A 26582-nucleotide genomic window follows, 5' to 3' on the forward strand; every position below is an offset into this window, starting at 1 on the left:
TCCCCACACTTAAGACCTTAATAGATAGGGTTAACCGAGCAACATGGACCTAGGACCACACCACAGACCATCCACTAACGTCCCCACACTTAAAACATGACCATCACGAAGAAACCAAAGTGGAAGGGTTAGAAAAACTTGGCCCATTTCGTCAAGAAGCAAGGGTGAGTGTCGATGGCACGTCCAGTGTTGTTATCGGCGCTGGAGGTACCAAGGCATCTTCTTGGCACACGTCCATCATGGAAGGGACCACGCAGCAGCACCCAGGGAGGTAGCTGATGGAAGGAAGCGCACGAAATTTATCGATGATGAGGGATATTGCACTCAACTCACAGTCACTCAAGTGGAATGAAAGAACAGTCACGCGCCCCATGACTAATATCACTCGAAGAAGAATGATTGAAACCCATATCTCATACCCGGTTGAGGAATCGACAAGGAAATGGCGCAGAGAGTTGTATGCCAGGGTGCATAGTTGATGGTGCATTAGTGCGTCCAACCCTATCTGGCATAAGTGCAAGGAGGAAGGCAAGGGAGCCTTACAGTGTAGTATATAGAACAGGGTGACGTGTCTTGTGTTGACGGTAAAGACCCATCATGTGGGTGCATAGGAAAACGGGAACATACCTGACTCCAAGTGTCGTAACGTCCCTCAATCTCACCTCTCGATATTTGATTGAAGAAACTCCAGTCACACTCAGTCCACCCTCTGTCTCACTCTCGGTTGATAGATATAGGAGGGCAGCCTTTTCCTGAAACCCATTGATGTAATCCTCATAGTCACTTGTGCAAAGGTTGTATGCCTTGTGTGCATTTGATGGTGCAACTGTGCATCCCACCCTGTGCCGGCATACGGTGCGAGAAGGAAGGCCAGGGAGCCTTATGGTGCAGTGCACAGAAACAAATCGTGCTTTGTGCATTGAGAGGCCCATCCCATGCGTACAACACTTCATTCACACTTGTCACCTCTCATTTGATTTGAAGGGAAAAGAGTGGTCTCTCGCCCCACCCTCTGTCTCACGCTCTGTCGATAATTATAGAGGGCAACCATACTCACTTCCCCATCCGGTTAGGATGAAAGCTCACATCACTGGATTATTTGTCGATGAAGATCGCGTCGTCAGTTGTTGAAGAGGCGTACCCAGGGAGATAGCCATCAAATCCAACGTTGTATTGGACAGGAACATGTCGTCTGCTAAAGGACAGTTAGACACTTTGCAGAGAGACCCAGGACACAGCGTACCAAGGGAGGTAGCATCGGAATTGGATCCGAGGGATATCAATCAATGAATCCACTTTATGGACTGCTGGGTGTTGCCACCTTTTCCATAGCCAACTTCTCGCCCAAGGGTGTTTACCACCTTTTCTTGGAACGAGGCCTGCTATGACAGGGAAGTTCTTCCTTTTCTCTCATAACAGTTTTGTTTTTTTTTTCTCTCTTTTTCTTTTTCTTGTTTTCCCCTATTCCCGAGGGTGTTTCCACCTTTTCTCGAAGAATAGGTCGGCATGACAGGGACCTTAGTCCTTTTCTCCCATGACCGATATGTATATTTTTCTTCTTCTTCTTTTTTCGAATTGAGCAAGGGAATGGTAGAACTACCATTTGTCAGAACCAACCTCGCCACTGATGCTGGTGGAAAATAGAGGATAAGAGATCAAGGCTGGAAGATGGAGTTGAGGGGACAGAGGGTTGCGTCCACATCATCAAGAATGACTGAAGAACGGCTATCAGAAGTAGCATCATAAGAAGTATAGTGCCACGCCAACGAGGGAAAGGATCAAGTGTCCGTAATTGTCAAGATCCCCAAGGAGGGAAGTACTTCTTCAGGCGATATCCATTGATCAGAAAGGGATCATCAGAGGCATCAACGGTCTGCACTTGGACAGAGCCATTAGGGTTGACTGCAAGTACCTTGTAGGGGCCCATCCACCACTGTTGGAGCTTGCCAGGAAACTTGCCAAATCGTGAATCATAGGCTAGGACCAAATCACCTTCTTTGAACTCCTTGTGCTTGATGAAGCTGTCATGGTAAGCCTTGCGTCGAGCTTACGTGGCTTCCATGCACTGTAGAGCCATCCTACGAATTTCGTCCAAACATTCTAGGTGCAGGAGACGGCGTTGCAGTGAATCATCTTCCCCCAAACGCTCTTTGATAGCCACTCTCAAAGAGGGTAATTCCAATTCAACAGGAAAAACAGCTTCTATACCATATACCAGCTGGAAGGGTGTCTGTCCTGTTGCTGCTTTATGGGAGGTTCTGTACGCCCAGAGGGCCTCTGTAAGTCGATCATCCCAATCACGACGATGTGTGGCAATCGTTCTTGTCAGAATCGAGCAGAGGATGCGATTGGTGACTTCGACTTGGCCGTTGGCTCTGGGGTAATAAGGAGTGGACTTGCGATGGCGGATCTTATACAACTCTGTCAACTCTTCCATGACTTTATTGAGGAAATGAGTGCCTCTATCACTTACCAGCTCTAAGGGAGTGCCAAAACGGGTGATGATATTCTCCTACATGAACAAGGCCATGCTGTTACCATCGTCCCGCTTTAGGGCTTTAGCTTCACACCACTTTGTGACATAATCCGTACATACGAGGATATATCGGTTCTGCTTCCTTCTGGTGGGAGGGTCGATTGGACCTACGAAGTCAATGCCCCACTTCTCAAATGGCTTTAGGGGAAGGATAGGTTGCAGTGGCATGGCACTTGTCTTGGTGGGTTTCCCCATTCTTTGACAAGCATCACATCTTTTACAGTAATCATAGGCATCCTTGTGGATGGTAGGCCACCAATATCCTGCTAGCAGAGCCTTCCTGACTGTAGCTTCTCCTGCAAAGTGACCTCCACATGGCTCGTCATGGCAATCCTTCAGAACAATCCCAATCTCATTTCCTGCAACACATCTTCGGAGCACTTCATCTTTGCCTTTCTTGTACAGTGCACCGCCTAACAGGGTGTAGGGGGCTGATTCTAGCATAAGCTTCTTCCTCTCCCGACTAGAAATGCCAGGAGGATACTGTTGGATTGCCAGCAGATTGGCAATGTCTGCATACTAGGGAGTCACAATTTCTACCAAGAATAGGGAAGCATCAGGGAGGTCTGGATCCTCTTGCTCCTCGTCTGCAGTTTGTGGGATACGCGACAGATAATTAGCCAGAACATGGGAACGACCAGGCTTAGTAATCACCTCAAAGTCGAACTCCTGAAATGGAAGGAGCCATCTCATCATTCGTCCTTTCACATCTGCTTTGTTCATCAAGAAGGACAGGGCCTTATGATCCACATAAAATTTAAAGTGGGTGGATAGGAGGTAATGGCAGAACTTCTCTAGGGCAAACACCATTGCCAAGCACTCTAGCTCTGTCACTGTATAGTTCTGTTCCCTATCAGTGACTTTTCGACTTGCGTAGTAGATCGGTTGATCCAGCTTCGAGGAGCCCTTCTGGCAGAGGACAGCACCTAAGCCTTCAATTGATGCATCAGTGTGTACATGGAACTCTTTCGTCCAATCAGGAGGTTGCAGAATGGGTGCCTCAATCAGACACTGCTTCAAAGTGTGGACGGCTTTGTCACATTCTTCCGTCCAAGTAAACTCTGCATCTTTCCTCAAAAGCTTGTGCAAGGAGGTTGCCTTTGTCGCAAAATGGGCTATAAACCTTATGTAATAACCCACATGGCCTAGGAAGCCCCTCAACTGTTTAAGGTTGGTGGGTGCTGTCAGAGCTGCAATCTTTTCGATCTTTGCAGGGTCTGTTGATATCCCTTGTGCAGAGACAATGTGGCCCAACAAGACTCCAGAAGAGACCCCAAAGATGCATTTACTCCCGGCATCGGTCAAAGCATTGTTCCAGGTGTTCCTAGTGTTCACGGATCAAACTATAGACACAGAAGTCATCCAGATATACCTCAATAAAGTCGTGTAGATGATTTTGGAATGCGGCCATCATGACTCGCTGGAAAGTAGCAGGGGCATTGCAGATTCCAAATGGCATCACTCGGTAAGCATAGGTCCCCCATTCTGTGGTGAAGGTTGTTTTGGACTGGTCTTCTTCTGCGATCTGCACTTGGTTGTATCTGCTGAATCCATCCAAAAGAGAATAAAGCTCATGTCCTGCCACTGTGTCCAAGAGTTGGTTTGTGAAAGGGATAGGAAAGTGATCCTTCTTTGTCTTGGAATTAAGCTTTCGGAAATCCACACATATTCGCAATTTGCCATTCTTCTTGGGTACAACCACGATGGGTGAAACCCATTCACTATTTGCCACTGGATAGATGAACTCGGCTTCCAGAAGCTTCAGCAGCTCCGCTTTCACCAATGTGGAATAATTCGGGTTCATTCGCCTCTGTCGTTGCCGTACTGGCTTGGCATCAGGCTCCAAGTCAATATGATGTTGACATATTGTGGGATCAATCCCGTTTAAGTCTTTATAGGACCATGCAAACACGTCCAAATTTTCTTTCAACAAGTTGTACAAGGTTGAAAACTCCTCTTCTGGGAGACTGCTACCCACCTTCAAGTGGTGTTCAGTGCCTTCTGCATCCACAAAGGTTAACTGCCTTTCACCTTCTACTTCACGGATGAAGGTCCCACGGACTGCTTCTGGATACAGATTCGACTCCTTCAAGGGAGTGGTGTCCTCTTCTGATGTCCCACTAGAACCAACTTCTTCTTTTGGTGGAGACTTAGGTTGCTCCTTAAGATGTTGGAATGGGATTAGAGCTGTTTCAGGTTTGGTTTCAAGAGTAATTACCTCTTGGCTTGAAGACTCCTCTTTTGATGATGACACATCCAAGAACGTCACATAATAGGGACCCTCTGATGCCTGTTGGATTGGTGGGACTGGTGCTTGTTGGCACGGTGCATCATCATCATCTTTCTTTGGCAGAGATGGGTTAGAATGGCATGAGCCATTGTTGAAAGATGGCTTGTTCTTCTTAATCCATTCCTTATAAAGATTCTGCATATGAGAAGATCCATTTACCATACCAAATGGTACCATTGCCATTCTGTCCCATAGCATGAGCTCGTCTACTTCTGATGCTTCTGGAACTTCTTCCTCAAATGTATCCTCTTCAGGTGGGATAGATTCTTCTGGCTCACTTTTATCACCTTCTTTGACCATATCATATTCATCCTCTTCTGTCTCTGTCTCTGTCTCTGCTTCTGTCTCTGATTCTGCTTCTATCTCTGTCTCTACTTCTGCTTCTGTCTCTGTAGGCGCTTTGTAACAGAAGAACAGATTCTCTGTTTCCTCTCCTGCCTCTGTCTCTACTGTGGCCATGTAACAAGGAGAGCAGTACATCCATGCTTCTATCTCACTGTCAGAAGTGATTTCAGAAGTCCTTCCTGGTTCAGGCAGGAAGTATTCACCCATTGATAATGGCTTTGCATCTTTTGGAAGTCGGCTTACAGTATCCACTGTTAAGGAATGTGCCACTGTTTTCTTGGGAAGGATCTGTTTGACAGCATCTTCGTCTGCTGATGTTCCATCCGTAGCCTCATTAGGGGAGTCAGAAGATAATTCCAAGGAGGTGGATCCATGTCCTTTTTGAGAACCATATAGCTTCAGTACCACTTTATTGGGTCCTCTACCCAAGGTCAAGGTTCCTTTGAACCAATCCGTCCTTGCTCGGGCTTCAAAAAGCCATGGTCTGCCCAGTAACAGAGGATAGGATGTGCCATAAGAGTTTGGCTTCACCACCAAATAGGTTAGCCAATAATCTTTTCCAGCCACTGTAGTCTTCACATATGGGAGAATGCCCAAAGGCTTGATCCTACTCTGATCCGCCAGTGTGATGAGCCATTGGGTGGGTTGCACACCTTATAGGCCTAAATCCTTCATTGTCACATCCGTCATAATGTTTACTGATGAAACACCATCAATTAGTGCATTTGCAATAAAGTAGCCTTCTATCCACACGCCAGTCTTTGGGGTACCCGGATCTAGAAAAGCATTAGCCACATCCACTTCTTTTATAGGCTCTGGAGCCTTGTTGAACTTTGTCACTACTGAGGGAGCAATCCTTAAACCGCGTCTTTTTGTCAGTATACTTTTGAATCTTTTCCGACAACTGGGAGACAACATCAATAATTGTCGGAATGTAAGGTTTGGTTTAAATGTATCTAGATCTCTAACTAGATCGTATTCCTTAATAGGATCCACTGGCTTCTCTAATTGGTTAGGGAATGGGGCAACACCCATTTTCATTTTCCCTTTTTCTTCCAACAGAGCCATCATGGGAACTCCCTCTGCCACTTGTGGCACATCCTCCTCTTCTATCTCCTGGACCTCTGGTCCTGTCTCTGTAACTGTCTCTGTAACTCTCTGTGGCTCTGTAGGGCTCTGTGCGGCACTGTCAGGCTCTGTTCTGTTCTGTTCTTCTGGTGGAAGATTGAACTTCACTGTTCTAGACGGAGGGTTATTTTCTTTCTGGATAGGTGGTTCCTTCTGCTTTGCACGCGTGATGGCAGCAACTTCCAATTCCACTAAATTGGAGGTAGGCTCTTGGGCCTTGGCCGGACTATCAATAGCACTATTTTTCACTGGGGCTGGGCTTGGACAGTCTTTTGCAGTGTGGCCTTCTCCTTTGCATCGACTGCATAAGGGCTTATAATCCACTGACCTTCGAGGATTTGGACAATTTGGTGAAATGTGTCCCTTTTCTCCACATCTGTAACACTCCACTTCTGATCTCTGACCATCGCTAGACTGTCTTCCTCTGTAACTTTGGGAAGGAAATCTTCTGGGTCCGAAATTAGGACCAAACTCTCTAGGCTTGGGTCCAATATCCTGTGTTGTCATTTTGGATTCCAACAAGTTGAATCTTGCGTCTTCTTCCTTCCCTCTCCTATCATGCATCTCCTTCAGAGAGCAAATGTCCTCTGTATGGTTCTTCCGCAAACAGTAGGAACAGAAGGCCCCATGAATAGTTGGTTTTCGTGTACATTCAGTGGCTAAATGGACTGCTTGATGACACTTACCACACCAAGTATTTGACCGCATCACATCTCTTCCTGCTCCTGCAACGTTGGATATGCTAGCGGTATTCACTTTCAACGTCTGTAGTTGTTCTGTAATCACATCCATCAACTCCTTTTTTATGTTGGCAACTGAGTTGGATAAGTAATCCTTCAAGCTTTCTCCTCCTGAGGCACTAGCTGGAGGGTTTTGAGGAGTCTCTGTAATCACTGCATAAACTGGTTGGGCTTGTACAGAGGGGTCTCTGTTCTGGTTCTGATTCAGAGCTCCTGTTTGAACTGTTGGCTGTTGGCTCCAGTTGGTAGGATTCCACTGTTGCTGCTGATTTGGCATTGAGGAAATTGGTCGGGACCATTGTTGTTGTGGTTGAACCATCATTTGAGGCATGGATTGTGGCCACTATGGATTTGGTGCACTGTACTGTGATACCAGGGGCATCTGTTGGTAGGGATAGGGAACAGTCCCAGGAACTGCATTTGGTGGGTACATCATTCCTGGCATCAGAGGAGATAGGACTCCTCTTCCTGTATTCATTGCCAATCTAGCTTCCACTTCATCATACAGACTTACACCTTCTGTAGTAGCTTGCAAGGTGGCTGGTCTTTGCAGCTCCACAAACTTACGGACTTCTGGTTGTAGTCCTATGAGAAACACCCCCTTCTGAATACCATCATCTAAATTATGGTTAGTCAATCTCTTCAGGATGGATTCGATTCGTGAGACATAGGCTTCTACTCTTTCTCCAGAGGACTGACTTAAGTTCATAAATTCCTCTCTCATCCGCTCTTCAAAACCTTCACGCCTGAATTTAGTGAGGAAGGCCAACTTCAGGTCATCCCATGTGCCAAAAGTTCCTGCTACTTGTCTCTCATACCACTGAAACGCCGCACCTTTGAAAGTGGCGGGAAATATTGCTCACCAATGCTCAGGGGTTCTGCCATTGTTAGCCACACATGCTACCATAAACTCTGCTACATGAAGATCGGGGTCTTCATTGTACTCTCCCTTAAAAACTGGCAATGGGACTACATTCGCTGGCCTGTCATCAATATTTCCAAGACAGATCTGGCTTGGAAGTGGACCTCCAGCAGGAGGAGGAAGGGCTTGATGTGCCATTGGGACTTCTGTAAAGAGTTCTGCAAGGGCGTCAAAGGCGGCTTCTGCTGTGAGCTCGTTCTCAGCCTTGATTTTTACTTTCTCTCTTCTCACGTACCTCTGGACTCGTTCTAATGCTTGTCTCTTTATTGCGTCATTTATCAGAGGTATGGCTTCACTATGTTGTTAGTGCTCCACAGAGGGTTAACAGAAGGCTTCAGTCTCTGGAGGACTCTCTTGCCAACATTTCTTCAACTTCTTTCTTTTCAACGTCCCTGAATTCTGCTTTCATGCCACTGCATAGAGGAAGATATTCGGTTCTGAAGGTGTCAAAATGCATCTGTCTAAGCATTGTGGTGGTGCCATCATCATAGTAATGCCAGCTTCTGATGGTTTCAACAGTGTATGTTATTAAAAACACTCTGTCTACCAACTTCCAGTGGGTTGCTAATTGAACAAACAGAAGATTATCAATACACCAAGCATCCCATGTATCTTGATGTTGAGCGTCCACTAATAAATTCCAACTCTTTTCCTTCTTGTCTTTGTGAACCTCTACAGACCAAGACTCCTGAAGCTTCTTCACAATCTCCCACTTGATGTTGTCTGGAAACTTTTCAATGAATGCCAAATCTTCCATGGATGGTCATTCTCTCTGTTTCTACTCTTCAATTTATTCCCAAACAGTTGGCCACCAAGATGCAAGTTGCTGCTGCTTCAACAGGAAAAGGAAACTATCCATCACATAGAGCATGCATCATGATGGTGATGTGTTTCCGCCATTGTGGGATGAACTTCTTGTGGAAAGTGGCTTTGATTATGAGAAATTCCAACTCTTCAATGGAAGAATGAACTTTACAAACATCCATTGAATTCTTCTCTTCTTGGCAATGCCATTTCCTTCATTTTCAGCCTCTTCTGGTGCTTGTTGATGGCAAGTTTCCCCGGCTGCGCACCAAAAACATGGTGCCCCAAGAGGAACACCAAGGAAAAGGGAATTCTCTTGCAAGAAAATCTATCTTGTAACATCAACAAGCTTGTTTATCATGTTTCATATGATCACAATGAAGAAAAGAATACCAGGCACAACAAATCTTCATGCAACATCATGTAGATCTCCCACAGATTTGATAGAATCAACCATATTCTTCAATATCTTCACAAAATTCATCAATAGAACAAAGAAAGAAAAGGAATACACCATCTTTGAATGGAAATACATCACATAGTATTCATCTTCAATATCTTCATAGTCTTCTCTCTCAATTTCTCATATACAATCACTCTGTTTTAGTAGAATTGACTATCTCTGACTCTCTCTCTCTCTCTCTCCATCAATAATACATCATATCCTCACTAAAATCTCTCAAAATTACTCTCAATAATCCTTCTTAGGTCGTGGATACCCCTCCCAAGAGGTTTGTCTGATATGAAAAGTCACCAGAGCCACTACAGTGTCCTTTCATAGCTCACTACTATCACTTCACTCTAGTCTTCATTTGAGTCTTCAACAGCTATTTCTTTCACTTCTTCTAGCTCTTTTGCACTTGTATTCACCTCTTTCCAAGGCTAGAAAACTTTCCCAAGCTACACTCTCATCCATCAGAACACATAGAGAAGCATACAGAACAGTCACAGAACAGTACCAGAACAGCTACAGTATAGAACAGAACATAACAAAGACAGAAGCTCTACAGAAGACCTACAGAAGGTTACATAAGGTCATCAAAACCACATAACTCATTCTCAAACCATTCCAAACTCTCACAAACCATTCAATAAACTTTCACAAGATCTCAATCTTCATCAATCAATACTCCATCCCTCCTTACAGAAGACAATCAGAACAAAACAGACCAAAACAGAAGGTATACAGAACCAATCAGAACCTATCAGAACATCACAGAACCACCAATAAACATCATGAACTTCCAAAAACCAATCAATATCATCCAAAACACTCTCAAACCACTTCCAAACCAATCAATCATCTCATAAAATCAACCATTCAGCTCTCAAAAACAACAAAAATCAGCCAAAAAACAACTCATTTCAACACTCAACAAATTCCTTGTGAAGTTGGCTTCTCTTCATCCTACAGAAAAACTCAAAGAACTTGCAAAAAATCATGCACTATTTCTTTAGCTTCATCACCAACATATTGTCTTTTCCTTTTGATTACATTAATAATTACATCATGGAATTCACGTTTGGCAATTCCAAGAATTTCACCTAATGCGAATTCAATTTTTCTTCCTAGAATTGGTTCTTCTAGGACTGGTTTGAGATCGGTTGTAGATTCTATGTCAGACTGCAATTTGTAGCCTAGATATTTGCCTTTGTTCTTTCCTTTGGTCTTCTTTGTTTGTGGCACATCTTCCATCTCTTGATCTGGGGTTATATTTTCAGCAAGCTTTGGTTGTTCAGGTGTTCTTCTAGTTACCCATTTTGGAGGGCCAGAAGAGGAAGGCCCTGGTTCATCTTCTCTTTTCTTCAATCAAGACTTCTATATGATTGACATCAGCCAAATGTGCAAAGGCAGAAAAAGAATCTACCGATTCTTTCCAACCAGTTATTTCTCGAATGCACTAACTGGCATTAGCCAAATCTTCTTTGGCTACTTTACCACGTTCCATTTGATCTAGTGCCTGCATCCATACTTTAGATTGCGCATTAGCTTTACATGCTTTCAAACTTTATTTAATTGGCTCAATTTTCATCCCATAGGTAGCTGCATCAATTGCTGCATAGGCATTCTTTACAGCTAAATCTTCTAATCTTTTCTTCCTTTCACCATTGCCAAATTTTGGCTCCAGTGGAAGACTAGTTTTAGCCGCATGAATTTTTTCATCTTTCCAAAAGACGAGTTTCTGTGCTTCAGCCTCACAGAAGGCAGAACACTCCCTCTTGTCATGTTGTTGGCTATCACACAAAATACAACGCCTCTTAAAGCCTTCTCGCATGGGTCTTTGACTTGATGCTCGCCCTCGCTCTTCAACTTTGTTATTCAGCTTCTCTACTTTGGAATTGATTTCTATAAGATTCAGATGAAGATCACACATACTATTAATGAGTTCATCCATTACATCATTTTTAGAAGGAATAGAAGAAAAAAGAGTTGGTTGATTAGTCAAAGGAATAGGGGATTTTGAAGGTGAAACAAGCTCCATCAATGGAGTTGTTGAAGTTGAAGTAGAGCCCAATCTTAGTCGCATCCGCTCTCTTCGACCAATCATGTTAACTGCATCAGTAACATCTGTCCATGCAGTCTTAACTCCTGATTCGGAGGTAGCATCTTCCAAGCTTCTCTTGCAGAATGGGATCTGTAGCCCTAAGGAATAATTCAATCTTTTGACCTTCCATACTTTGTTGGTATTCAGTATCAAGTTGTCCAAATTTACTTTCAAACTCATGGTATAGAGCTGTTGCAGCTAAACCTTTGTTGGGTTTTTCAACCCATTCAGTGAAACTTTTCTTCGTCATTAGGCCAGAGTCTTCTAAGAAGAATTCTTCACGTAGGGCTTTTTTGAATGCAGCTCAATCTGCATCTTGTTGAATAAGACCATGGATTCTTTCTTGAAGACCATGCTTGGCTGGTCTAGCAAAATAATGGCTCCATGCATATTGTGGTACACCAAATAAGAGCATTTTTAAAATATATAAGCGAATAAAAACAGAGACATTTTGACCATTAAATTATTTTAATTCACACCCAACTTCCTCTAGGACCTTGATAGTTGTGGAATCAATCTTCTCTTCGTCTTGCCTTTGTTGTTGTTATTGTAACCTTTGGATTTGTTGTTGCTAAGTCTACTGCAGTATGCGCACCAATTGTTGCAGAGTATCTCCTAAAGAATCCCCCATCTTGGAGTTCTCTTACACCAACAAGAGCTTAGACTTCAGAGATGGTAAAGATAACATAAGGGTTGAAGGTTTCAAGTAAAGTTCTAGAAGATAAGAGACAGCAATGTGTAGGTAGATTCAAGGAGATGAGTAGATGGAAGAGAAGGGGTTCAAAGAGATTGAAGATGTAGAAGAATACTCCCAAAAAGAATTAGAAAATATAGAAGAATACTAACAGGGATGAAGCCTGTTAGTTTCTTTCAACATTATGAGAAAATATAACTCTAATAGACAAAAACGTGTACAAAATAATACCTTTCTCTATGCTGCTCAGATTGCCAATCCAATGGCTTCGAAAGGGGGGTTAAATAACAGGACACCTGGCCAAAATACTACTAGATCACTCCTTCTTCATCTCCCACTTTTCAAGGTATTGTTCACTGCCTAAAAACAACAATCGCGCGTCGCACGATTTCACTAATCTCTTTTTTTACATAAAATCCTCTCAAATTGGCTGAAAGCTAAATATTTTCTTTTACGTGTCCTAATCTAGAAGTTATCTATAGTTTTATGGATTTCTACAAGAGATAATATCTAGAATATAAAAAAATTGACTAAAAACTTGTCCAAAAAAATCTAATATTTTGAACCATGGACACTAATACGAATGCCTAAAGTGGCATTGGCTCTCTAAATCTAAAAGGAAGCCACACTCTAGATTTTTTTACATGGTGTGTGTGTAGTGACACGACAACGTGGAGTCTATTAATTATATTCTTGATGTTATGCATGGTTTGATTGGAGAAAAAATGTACAAAGATAGGAGAAAAATACAGCTCGAAGAGAATGTAAATTTTTTAATGACCATTCTTATATTATCCCTATATATAATGGCCAATGGGGAGTAATATCCCTACTTCCTTTACTTGATTTTACAAACCTTGAGTGGTCTTTACCAAGTCCACAGCCACTAGTGAGGCTATAGATGTAAAATCTTTTTTGAGATATAGAAAACATTGAAACCTAATACCTCAAGTAGGCTAAGAAAGATTACTAAGGAATTTATTGATATATTTTTCAATTCTAAGATACAAAATTCAAAGGTCATGCTATCATTCAAGAGGTTCGTATATGATCATGTCCTACAATTTGTTGATGAATGGTGGAATATAAGGATAGAATGCAAGATAACTTGTAAGATAGATCAAGACTTTCTTACTTGCAAATGCATACTTGCTATTCAAAATTTTATTCTTAGTGTTTATGACAATAGATGGCATTATATTGGTAGTATTTTAGTTTCTTTGGATCAAAATCCTAACAATTTTAGCAAAGATCTTGTAATGGACATTAATATTTGGCTCAATGAGGATATTATTACAATACTAAAGGTAGGTCATTATGTACACTACATAATGTGAGACTAGATCTATAAAATAAAGATATCAAATGGCCATGTTCATTTGCATCCCAACTTAACAACAAATGAGTAAGCTTGTACATCGTCATATATAGTGTATATATATATTTGATTTCACTTCTTGAAAGGTAAACATCTATGCTAAATTTTTTACACACATCAAAGAGAAGAGAGAAAGATACATTGCAAGGACATTGAAGAAAAAATCTCTTTACTTTCAATATAGGTACAAGCTCAAATATTGCAACGAATTTGTATTTGCTTTCTTCATTATATATATACATGAGGTTGTACAAGACAATACACAAAGGCTATTTTCTTTTGTGAGAAAAATCCTTTTTAGGAGTTCCTTTGCCCTCCTTTGATAAATTGGTTGCGTTAGGTGTTGAGAGCCCCCTCTTCTCTATTTCAATAATCTCTACCTCCTCCTCTATCCCTTATTGATATGTGACCTCCTTATCTCCTTGTTCTTCAAGTTGTATGCAATTGATAAGTATAAACTTAAATATCTTTGCTTGTACATCCTAAATATGATCACTATTATAACAATAATCAAAAAATTATCACACATTTGAAAGAAATGAATGTTGGTTCTATGGTATTTTTCAATGCACTCTCTTTTGAGTGAAGCAATATAATCTTTAAATTAAATATCTTTTAAATTACCTTGATAAACTTGTCATCATTAAGATAAATAAACTTGACCAATCTTCTAGCATATAGAACTACCCTCTAACCACTAGAATGACTACCATCTTGATGAGGGTTTTACAAATAACAACACAAAGCAAAATTAAACAACTTATTTATGGTAGTTTATGGAATCAAGTATCTTGATGCATTTGATAAAAACCTTACCGTAAGTTATCTATACTCCATTTGTATAAGCAGATCAGAAGGCATATTTTTTAAACGAAATTCAATTAATATTTTTGCAAATCCATATAATAAATAAATAAAATTTAGAGTACTTATAACATATAAACGTTTAGATGATTAGGGAAACTTGGAAAAATTGAACTTACATCTTAGAATTTTTTTGTATTCCTTTCAAGGAATTCATTTAAAAAATCTACTAATCTATACAATCTATGACAATCAAGCTCCAATAAGATTTGAAAATAATCATAAGTAAATAATTGAGTATAATAAACTTTTTTAAAAGTAGAAAAAATACCAAACAACTTACTTTTCATGGTATGGAATCATAACAAGTTCCAAGGTATCAAAATCAATTCTACTGAGCCAATGCTTAAATACATTTACTTCAAGCTCACTTAGCCTCATATGGTGGGAGATTGAAGGATTAAAAACCTCAACCTTTCGTTGTATATCAAAAGGGATTTCATGTGTCATACACATAGTAAAAGTAGTAAAATAGTGAGTATATGAGAAAAAATTACTGATTTAAAAATTATATTTTATATTATACCTCAATCTAACAAGAAGGATGGATTCATTTACTTCTCTCCTCTTATCCTTAAGGATTTGCACACATTTTGAGTCCAAAAAAAAAAAACATTTATGTTTCCTCTCTCACCATGCAAGAAGCAATACACAGTAAAACTTGTTGGATTATTGACCCTCTCAAGCATGTCAAAAAGCTCATCCTTCAGAGGTCCTAGTTACTCTACTTCTTTTTCTTCTACTTTATTCCTCTTATGCTCCCTTCATTTCTTTGCTTGTTTCTCTATAGCCTTTTCCTCCTCATATCATCTTCTGTCTCTCTCATGTGGGACAACCTCCACTTTAGGACTTGTGTCCTCCTTTTTTGTCATGTATGGTGGCACATTAAGAATATTGTATATCTTCTTATATGTTAGAGGAACTGGCTCCAAAACCTTAGAGATTCTATATTTCAATCTTCAAAGGATAAGCATATCGTTATCCATAAGTATAACTCTATGTGCATGGACAACACAAATGCATGTATCCATCAAGAAGTCCTATGTAGCCTCCTAGATCAAAATAAGGGCACTCCTAGATGAAAATAAGGGCACTCCTTGTCCACCAAAAGCTACGAAGAATATGTCTATCATAAACCTTCATGACCACTCTCTCTGGAATGGTAACTTAGAAACTATATTATCAAGAGATTTCATTGCCTTCTTGATTTTCCACTCCTTGTCCACCAAAAGCTACGAAGAATACATCATAAATCTTCCTCACCACTCTCTGGAATGGTAGCTTAGGAACTATATTATCAAGAGATTTCATTGCCTTCTTGATTTCCCAAAGACATCTTACACCTTGTAAAAATATTCTTTATGCTTATTTGGTGGCTTGGATTGCTTAGAGTGCTGATGGATCTTCTTATCGATGTTCTTAGGATCAACCTTCTACTTCCTTGCAATAGCCTTAGTTCTATCCATACCTCAATAAAACAAACTACAAAAACATTGAAAAGAAAATGTGCTAATAACCAAAAATTGAACATAAAACATTTAAAACACAAAAATGACCAAGTTAAACAATGAACCCTATCACTAAATTCATATTTCACACAATAAAGCCTAAACTAAGTACCAATGGTATTTTTTTTCCATCAAATACAATGATCTGAAAAGAAAATGTATGATACATGAGAAAGACGTGCAATAATTGAGCCCACCACTTGATTCCTATTTCACACAACAAAGTCGAATGAAAACATATCAAACACAAGTCTATTATAGTGGAACTGGAAAGAAATTGATGAAATGTGATTCTAGGTACAATGGAATGAGAAGAAGGCAACTTGTTTCACATTTTATATGACATTTAATTCAAGAATCTAGCATTTACTTCAAAAGAATTAAAAAATGTAGATCTATGTAAGCAAGTCTACTTGATTGGCTAAAGATTTTTCTTTGGAGTATGAATTTCTTCCAAAAGAGGTAGTTAATTTTGCTAGATTTCTCTTACTATAATTATGTCAACAGCCTTTGACATTTCAAATGAGATTGTTTTATAATGGGAAGATAAAAATGATTCTTTTCATGGAGTGGCTTGATTTAAATCTTGAGTTAGCATTGTAATTGTTAGTAAATGTGGTACTTGATAGAATATAAACTCATTAATCACTTTTTCTAGGCCTAAGGAGAGTTCTTATGTACTAAGAATAAATTCAAAAATAGCAAAAACATAAGTGCACCATTTTTATGAGAGACATCCTTTTTTATATAAATTTTGAGAAAAGTGTCTCCATTGTTGAAATCTTTTTTGGAGATCTTTTAAAATTAGCATTTGTAATGAAAGAGACCTAACTAGCCTAACTAAGGGAGAGAAGAGAGAGAAGGACTGCAGGAGAAGAAGAAGAGGAGAGAGAAAGACAAGGAAAAGAGAGAGAAAGAGAGGAAAGGGAGGAAGAAGAAGAAGCATGAAAGCTTGTGAAGGTAAAAAGAGAGATTCTTGGTAATTCTGTGGTATCTCAAAATATCCTCTTACACCTTATATAGCATCAGTGTGACTGGTATGTTCCCATGCCATGTTCCCATGATCCCCGCTCATTACAAATCATCCCATCTCATAAAGTTTTTGTCCTAAAAAACAAGGGATATTGTCCCATAGGGGTATGTTGTGTAGGAAATCAGCCATAACTTTGTGTAGGAAACTCCGAATGGAACAAGTGAGGTGTCGTTACGGAGCCCACGAGGTGTACTTTCGGCCCATGTGGGTGAAGGGGGCTGCAAATAGATCAGGACCAAAACTGTTGCAAAATAGATGGCTGTCCAGAAGTAAGTAGTGTGCTGTCCAAGACAGTATGGCTGGAGAAAGATAGCCATAACTTCCTCTAGGAAAATCTAATCTTTGAGGCAAGTGAGGTGTCGATGCGGAGCCCTTGAGGTGTTCTTTCAGCCCATGTATGGGAAATGGGGTTGAGAGTGGGTCAAGACCAAAACTGGTGCAAAAAAGTTGGCTGTCCAGATGCAGACGGCAGCCCAAAACAGGTATGATGGTTAAGTTCTAGCCAATACGGCCTCCTTGAGGTGTGGAAACTCATCCAAGATAGATGTTGGGTGCCAAGAAGCTTCCTCTACTGGTAGGCCTTGCCATTTGATCAGGTATTCATGGATAGAATGGGTACGAAGTTGCTTTTCACGCTACCCAATGACCACTTCAGGAATATACTAAATAAGGCCCTCCTCATCTATGGGGGGAAGCTCCTCTACATGATCTTTGGGAGTGCCAATGAAAGGTTTCAATTTTCTCACATGGAAGACATTATGGATCTTAGTAGTGGGAGGGAGTTGGAGACGGTAGACCAATTCCCCAACCTTCTTAATGATTGTGTAGGGCCCATAGTAATGGTGTGCCAACTTGTTGCAAGAACCGTCCTTTAGTGTAGCATAACGGGACTTGGGGACCTTGAGGAGTACCAATTCACCCTCTTGAAAATCAAGGGGTCTTCTTTTTGCATCAGCATGGAGCTTCATGTGCTCTTGAGCCCTTTTGAGATTTGCATTGCACTGTTGAAGTAAAGCTTGCAGGCAGTCCAACTCTTCTTTTCCAGGGGGGTTGAACTTTTCATTGAAGATCACGATGGGGAGGGGCACCCGATAACCATACAATGTTTGGAAGGGGGAGACTCCAATGCTCGAATGAGTGGAGTTGTTGTAAGAAAATTCAGCCAAATGTATCCATACATCCCACGAATGCACATCATGACAAAAATGTTGCAAATAAGTCTCAAGCCACTCGTTGACTCCCTCACTCTGCCCATCCATTTGGGGATGATAGGCTGTAGTAGATGGAGCCAATTTGGTCCCCATGGAGCTAAAAATTGTATGCCAAAACTTACTCATAAATTTGATGTCCCGATCATGTACTATGACGTGGGGTAAGCCATGCAACTTAAATACATGCTCCATAAACTAAGTGGCAACTTGAGATGCTGTAAACTGAGATTTTGTAGGAATTAAATGGGCTGCTTTAGTGAGCCGGTCAACTACCACATAGATGTTACCCCAACCCTTCTTGGTTGTAGGTAAACCGGTGATGAAATCCATGGTAACGTAGGTCCATTTTCCTTCCGGGATAGGCAAGGGCTACAACAATCCACCCGGTTTAAGAGTGCTATCTTTATTTTGTGGACAAGGCACACATCTAGACACGAAGTCTTTAACATCTTGCCATAGGCCTTTCCAATGGAAGCTTTTAGAAATGGGGTCATATGTTTTGAAGACCCGTAAGTGGCCAACAATCGGTGAATAATGCATCTCTTCAAGGATCCTTTGGGTAAAAGGAGGCTTGGGGAATTAAAATACAGCCATGGATCCAAATGAGGCCATTGTGGAGCTGATATTGAGAGTTGTCATCCATAACACCTTGTTGTAATTTCTAAAAAAGAGGGCTGAATTCAACATCAAGCAAGTAGGCCTCTTAGAGCTCTTCAATCCAATCATGGTGGAGTTCAGTGATAGATGAAACCTTGCATGCCCACATACGAGAGAGTGCATCAGTCACTACATTGTCCTTGCCATGAGTGTGGGTAATCTCAAAGTCATAGTTTTATAGGGTAGCTACCCATCTACGTTGTTTGGGAGTGAGGTTGGAATGAGTTAAGAAGTATTTGAGAACATGGTGGTCACTTTTCACTTTAAATTTATTGTCATACAAGTAGTGGTGCCACTTTTTAATAGCATGAATTACTGCCAACATATCCTGATCATAGACATGCAACTCTCTCTCTTTATTATCTAATTTTCGGCTCTCGAATACTATTACACCGTGTTCTTGCAGCAAGACTGCACCAATACCCCATCCACTAGTATCACACTGGATGATAAAATCCTTTGAAAAGTCAGGGCATACGAGGATGGGGGCTGAAGTGAGCAAGTCTTTCAAATGTTGAAAGCTGCGATTAGCCAAATCATCCCATAAGAAAGACTCTTTTTTCAGCCTATCAGTTAATGGTGCTGCAATTCTGGATAATGGCGAATAGATCTTCGATAAAAAGAGGAGAGGCCAAGAAAACCATGCAAGAGGTGGTGGTAGTGGGTGTGGGCCAATCTCAGACACATTGCACTTTCTTCAGGTCAGCTTGGATGCCTTTTTCACTAACAATGTGTCCCAAGTACTCAACTTCTGTTTGCATGAAGACACACTTGCTTTCCTTGGAAAATAACTAGTGATCTCTTAGTATATCAAAAATTTGTCTGACATGCTTCAAATACTCATGCAATGACTTGCTATAAATGAGTATATCATCAAAGAATACCAACACAAATTGGAAAAGCCATGGCTTCAATATTTTATTCATTAGGCTCTAAAATGTGGCGGGGACATTAGTGAGCCCAAATGGCATGACAAGGAATGGTACAAGCCACGGTCAATCCGAAAGACAGTTTTAACTTCATCACCCACTCTCATTCTGATTTGGTGGTAGTCGGATCGCAAATCAATCTTGGTGAAGTAGCATGCTCCCTTGAGCTCATCAAGGAAGTCATCAATTCGAGGGATGGGGTATTTATTTTTTATGGTGATCTTATTGAGATCATGGTAGTCAATGACGAGCTTGGCATGGGGCTCCAAGTCAATCGGGTGATCCACCGATCTCTGAGGTGGGAGAGTGGTGGGGGGCTAAAATAGGTCCTCATATTCAGCTGAAAGTGCTTTTAGTGTCGCATTTTGCTTCCCCAAGGTGTGCTGGTCATCGTTATCCTTATGCAAAGGCAAGATAAAGATCTGTGAGCATTTCTTGAATTCATTTTTGAGTTGTCTTACTGTTATAAGCTGAAAATCTGCAATGATTTTTATGTCCTCCAAATGTACAAGCTACCCATGCATTACAAACTCCATATACAACTGAGAGAAGTTCATAGAGATTTTTCCCAATTGCTGCAGCCAATCACAGCCTAAAACAACATCCATGGGGCCCATACCAAGGGTAATTAATTCCACCTTTGATGTATAATTTTTGGCCAACATAAGAGACACTTGTGTGCATACATGGGAGCTTATTTCCTCACTTCCATTGGCCACTTGAACCCTGAGAGGTTGCTGGAATTCAGTAGGAACACATGTCAAATGGCCAAGAGTCGATTTATTCACAAAACTGTGTGCGGTGCCACTATCTATAAGAATGTATACATTCTTGATATGTACCCGTAGGGTGTTCGGGCTCCTAGAGCTGGTCCATACATCCATGGAGATCGAGCAAGCTTATATAGTAGTAAATGTGGGGTGCAAAGGGTCATTCCCAAGGATGCCATCCATGGAGCAGCCACGGGGGTCAAAAGGGAACCCGTCTAGTGAGTCATAAAATTGATCGGTGTCAAGATCCTCTTCGTATTCAACATTTTCAGCAAGTGTCATCATGGAAGAGTTGTCATGTGAGTCCTCTTCCAACTTGTCACTATCTTCTAGCACATACATGCTATTAAACTTGACAATGGCATTCTTAAAGGGGCATTTGGATGCATGATCAATCGTGTACTTATCCCCACATTTAAAGCACAAGCCTTTAGCCTTACGATCCTTGAAAACCTTGGGAGGAATGAATTTTTGACCATTAGGACTGAAGCCATTCCGTGTCTTAGTTTCAGCATACTTTGGGTCACTTTTGGAGGGGGTGCTGTCCCAAAACTACTATATATTTCATTTCAGCATTAAAAGTGGGGTAAGTGGAGATTTTGGGATTGCCATTCCCTACATTGTTATTGCGATAATTACTAGCGTATGGGGATTGCCTAATAGGTTATCTTTGCTGTCCTACAATGGGTTGCATGCCCTCATTGTGACGGTATTTCTGACCATATCGTTCATCCAATTCTATAGCTGCAAACAAGATGGCTGGCTTTTGATCCATTACATCAGCTGAAAGATGTGTATCTAACCCATAGATGTATTTATACAATTTGGTCTCATCAATGACGGCCTCAACATACATGGATAGGTTCATAAACTAGTTGCTATACTCCCTCACGGTGAGATTTCACTGATCAAACTAATACCATTGCCTAGCCAAACGTTCTTTCTCTACCGAGGAGAGAAAAACTTGAATCATATGCATCTTGAAATATTCCCAATCATGAAATTGTTGATTTTCTCTTTGAATAAATCTCCACCATATGTGGGCAAAACCTTCCAGATGAAGGGAGGAAAAAATAATATTTGCCTCATCGGTACGGGTGTAGATGAGAAAATAGGCTTCCAATTTACAGTTTTATTCCTCTAATTCTACCGGGGATGAGGACTGCCCATTAAACTTAGTAAACACAATCTTGCCACGCAGCTCGTTTGGGCCTTGCTGTCCATGTATGCCATGTGCTACATGTTGTCCATGTATGTTGTGAGGGCCTAGCTGCCCAAAGTTTCCATGGGGGCCATGCTGCCCATACATTACATGAGGACCAAACTGCACATTAGGACCTTGCTCTCCAAAATGACCATGTTACCCAAAACTTCCATTTGCATACTGCCCATTGCCATGTGCATGCTGCCCATGTACCCCTTGCATTCCATGCTGCCCAAAATTTGCATTAGGCCCTTGCTGGCCATTCCCATGAGTGTGCATATAGCTTCCATTATGGGGGAGTTGTGGTCCCAAGGCTGGGCTTGAAGGTTTCGTAATGGGGGAGGGAAGGATGGGTTCATCATGTTGAGTGGAGGGCTCACCTGTCTCATAAGTGCTATGGGGAATGCCATGGGTGCCACCAAAACCTTGTGGGCTATGCTCGGTCTCCAAGGGGGGAGGGCGGTTGGCCTCATGGGGAGGGACATGCTCCTTGGGTCGATCCGAGGGGGGTGCAATGGCGGGGATGAGGGTGCCCATGTGCTCAATGAGTAAGTCCATCTTGGCCATCATCTCAAAATGATGATGATCTTGGCGGGTTTCCATCTCCCTATGGCGTTGTTCCAACTCTTCATGTCATTCGGCATGACGGGTCTCATGTTGGCATAGAGTATGGTTGACATAGTGAAGCGGTCCATCTCGAGGGAACCCTCTTCAAACATGTCTTCATGATCCTCTTCGGCTAAGATAGGATCATTCATTGAGGCATGGGAGTCCCTTATTTCACACTGGAAGTCCTCTTGCGCCTTTTCTTTACCCTTGTGGTCTACCATCCCAAGTGCAGTCCACCAAACCCCTTGTTACACAAATGGCAATATCTTGAGCTAGGAAGCTTTGATCGCTAATTTTTTTTATTCAAATGAAAGCTCTCAATCCCCTCTATGATCCTATGTAAAAATATAACTGAGAATAAATGATCACGACTTTTCTATAATTGATTTTTTTGGGCTATTTGTGTAGGACTGTTGCCTGTCCCACAGTACCTCTGAGCTTGGGGGGGTCACGCATGAATATATGTATATATAACGTGAGTTCAAAATAAGGGGTTTTTAAAATACTATTTTTATACATTTTTTACATACATAAGGGTGTCATATAAAGGGGATACTTATAGATTGAATAGAAAATGGTTGTGCTTTATTCAAGAAAAAATTACAGATTAGGATATTTATAAATAGGCCATGAACGCACGTTATATCGAGGATATATATATAGTGAACCCCCCGAGCCTCTGAGCACAAAATTGAGCGTATCTCCTAAACTGTAGGGCTGAATGGAGATATTTTTGGTTCAAATCGAAGCGGTGGATGCCCTCTTCGAATCGAGCTATGGGGTTTGCAATGAGTCACACAAGAAGGCTTTGTTGTGATTGACTTTTGCGGGTTGACTCTGTAGGACTGCTGCCTATCCCACAGTACCTCTGAGCACAAAATTGAGCGTATCTTCCAAACCATAGGGCTGAATGGGAAGATTTTTGGTTCAAATCAAAGGAGGGGATGCCCTCTTTGAATTGAGCTATGGGGTCTGTACTTAGTCACACAAAAAGGCTTTGCTATAATTGAATTTTGAGGCTGACTGTGTGGGACTGGCTGTCTGCAATACCCTACAAGGACTCCTTCAAAGAGCATACCTTATCAATGCTGAGGTGCTTATTTCAAGAAATCCAGGGTATCAATGGTGATTCTCAATGCCACATAGATCCATACATCATTTGCATCCATAGTTCTCTTGCTGAGATCATTTTCATGACTATATACCTTGCCCTTACTGCATGCATCCACCATACATTCCCAAGTGATACATGATATTACCAATATATATAGAGGGCTGTAGAAATAAATGATTAGGGCTCATGATTTTCAATCAAGTGTACCTGCACCTGCAAGAATATTTGGGCTTTGGATCACCAGGAGGTGGGCAAAGTTCCCCTCAAGCTGGGTTGTGCATCCCTTCAAGGTATTTGATGGAAAGAGGGGGGTCACCCCTCTTTTGTCTTACCACCTCGCCTAGCATCCAGCTTTTCCTCACCCGAAATATACATGAAAGAAATTTATTATTAAGGAACTAGCATGATATGCATTTACAAATTGAGGATTGGGCCTTTCATGATATGCATGATCAATAAGGAAAATGGGATGGGAAAAGGGGTTACCTCTGCAAATCAGTGACTCGCTGATTGCATGACTTACCCTTCTTACAATTTCTTCCTTATCAATCGGAATCAAAATAAGAGCACGGTTAAGGATTAGAGTAAAATCTTGATCAATGGGAAAGAAATTTAAAGATCATCCAGCCATGCATGCATCTCAAGGTGTGTGGACTGAGGATGGGAATGCAATTGGCACTCTCAACCCAAGAAGGCATGCAATTCTTCCATCTCTCTCATTAAGTGGCTAAGCTCAACAATTGGATGTAAAAGAGAGAGTAAGAACTTATTGACATACCTTATTCAAGCTTGGGGAAGAGTTAATGACTGCCCTTCTTTAAGAAATTTGTGGTTGCCCTTCTTCTTGCAGCCCGTGGTTGTATGGGGGCCTTCAATGCCATATATCTTCACTTGTTGAAGCTTGTGGTTGCTCCCAAGGCTCCCAGGATAAGAAAATTGAAGGGGCTTTAGTGTGCCATGAGTTTGGCTGAAGGTTTCATGGTTGCCATGGCTGCTGCCCACAGTAGGGTTTGAGGTATTGTCAAGGACTGATGGGGGGCCTCAATACCCGTACTCAAGCTTGCCCAAGAGTGTGCCAAAGGCTGGGGAATGAAGCAGGCAAGGTTGGAGTCGAGCTAGAGCAGGAGGAGTGAGTAGACCACTTAGTGCAAAATACGTTGCGTTTTTCAGGCTGTCCATAGGAGGCTCCAAGCAGGTCAGGTAGGGCTCATGGCTGCTCTAGATGCTGAGCAAGATGAAAAGAAAGCTCTGGGACAAGTCATTCTGACTGAGGAAGAGGGGGAAGCAAGATTTTTGCAGTTCTTGGGGCTGAAGGTTCCATGGCAGCTTGAAGGAAGAAGGATAGAGAAGGTTCTCTTGAAAAGTAAATGTGCTTTTAGACTTCTCTAACTCTACCACACTCCTTTTTGCCTGAAACCCTCAAGAAACTTACATGGAAATTAGTGACAACCTGCCAAATTTATCTTCCCCCCTCCAGATGTGTCCATGGTTCTTGGGAAAGCTCCAAGAAAGGCTGCCATAGTCTTCAAGAGGGCTGACAACTTGCATGAGTACTCCTTGTGTACTTATGAGAGAGATGTAAATGAGGTTTTCTAACTATGAGAAACTGTGAGAACCCTAAATCTATGGGAAAAGAAAAGGATCAAGGAAAAATATCTCATACCACTTGTAATGAAAGAGACCTAACTAGCTTAACTAAGGGAGAGAAGAGAGAGAAGAACTGTAGGAGAAGAAGAAGAGGAGAGAGAAAGATAGGGAAAAGAGAGAGAAAGAGAGGAAAGGGAGGAAGAAGAAGAAGAAGAAGTCATCAAAGCTTGTGAAGGTGAAAAGAGAGATTCTTGATAATTCTGTGGTACCTCAAAATACCCTCTTACACCTTATATACCATAAGTGTGACTGGTATGCTCGGGGGGGGGGGGGGGGGTCACTCATGGATATATGTATATATAATGTGAGTTCAAAATAAGGGTTTTTAAAAACACCAATTTTATACATTTTTTACATACAGAAGGGTGTCATATAAAGGGGTTACTTACAGATTGAATAGAAAAGGGTTGTGTTTTATCCAAGAAAAATTCACAGATTAGGATATTTATAAATAGGCCATGAACACACGTTATATAGAGAATATATATATAGTGAACCCCCCGAGCTAGAATGTCCCCATGCCATGTTTCCATGATCCCCGCTCATTACAGCATTTCACAATTATCAACTATCTTCACCCATAATCTCTTCTATCTCCATCAAATCGAAGCTAAGCTCTCTTGTGATTTATCTAGGGCAAAGAAAAAACTATACAATCAAATCAAACACTATAAGTAGATCAAATAACTTATTTTCACTTTCAAGGGCTAGAATCAAATTTTGTTTACATTTTCATACCATTTCTTCAATTATTTTTGTGTTTTATCCCATTAATAAGTGTATCAAAGTGCTTGTGAATATGTAATGTGAAATACGAACTTAGTAACATTGTCTGACCCATGCAGCTTATAGAATCACATTTCTTACGTTAAAAATCCGGATACAAACAAAAAGATTGATTTTGGTTATTGTGATTGTGTAACATTAGGGATTTTGGTTTGCTAAGATATTGTTGTATCAAACGTGAATTTAGTTGCATTGTTTTCTGGTACCTACTACTTAACTCTTATTTCATACATTAGGTCTTTGATTTCTAGCATATAATTTAGTTATTTATTTATTTTTTCTAGTAAGGGATATACTTTCATAATTTTTTATTTTACGGTGTTTAAAGACAAAAAAGAAAAAGCTTTCCCTTGATGGAATGGAACTAGAGGAGCTTTAGGATAATTGTGATGACATGCTTTTTTATTTCCTGCAGAAGGCAAGAAACTCATCCAAATTTATGCCCATTAGCAAGAGGCTCAATGTTCCTTTTGATTTGCAAGAGTTGCTAAGAGATCTTGATGAGAAGCTTAGGGAGTATAAAGAGTTCTATTCTAGACGTGTAGAGTCTCTCTTATTTGATAAAATTTTCCATTTTAATGATGTGATTCAAGCAACCAATACTCCCATGATAACTTTGATCATGAGGTACTATCTTGTTGACGAAGAGTATACAAGGTATGAAACAAATGATTTTTTTCATAGGGATCGATATTATTACCTTTTGATCTACAAAAACATAGATTTTCTTATGTTTCTCTAATAAATGGAGGATTTTTCTTCATAGAAAGGGTAAGAGAGAAAGGGTAGAGATGTTGTATACATGGATAAGCAGGTTGAAGAGAAGGTAGAGATGTTTCAAGAGGATGTTGAGAACTAGCTAGTGCA

This window comes from Lygodium microphyllum, chromosome 22 (genome assembly GCF_053477565.2).
Source record: "Lygodium microphyllum isolate KBCC chromosome 22, Lygodium_microphyllum_v1.1.10, whole genome shotgun sequence".
Taxonomy (NCBI): Eukaryota; Viridiplantae; Streptophyta; class Polypodiopsida; order Schizaeales; family Lygodiaceae; genus Lygodium; species Lygodium microphyllum.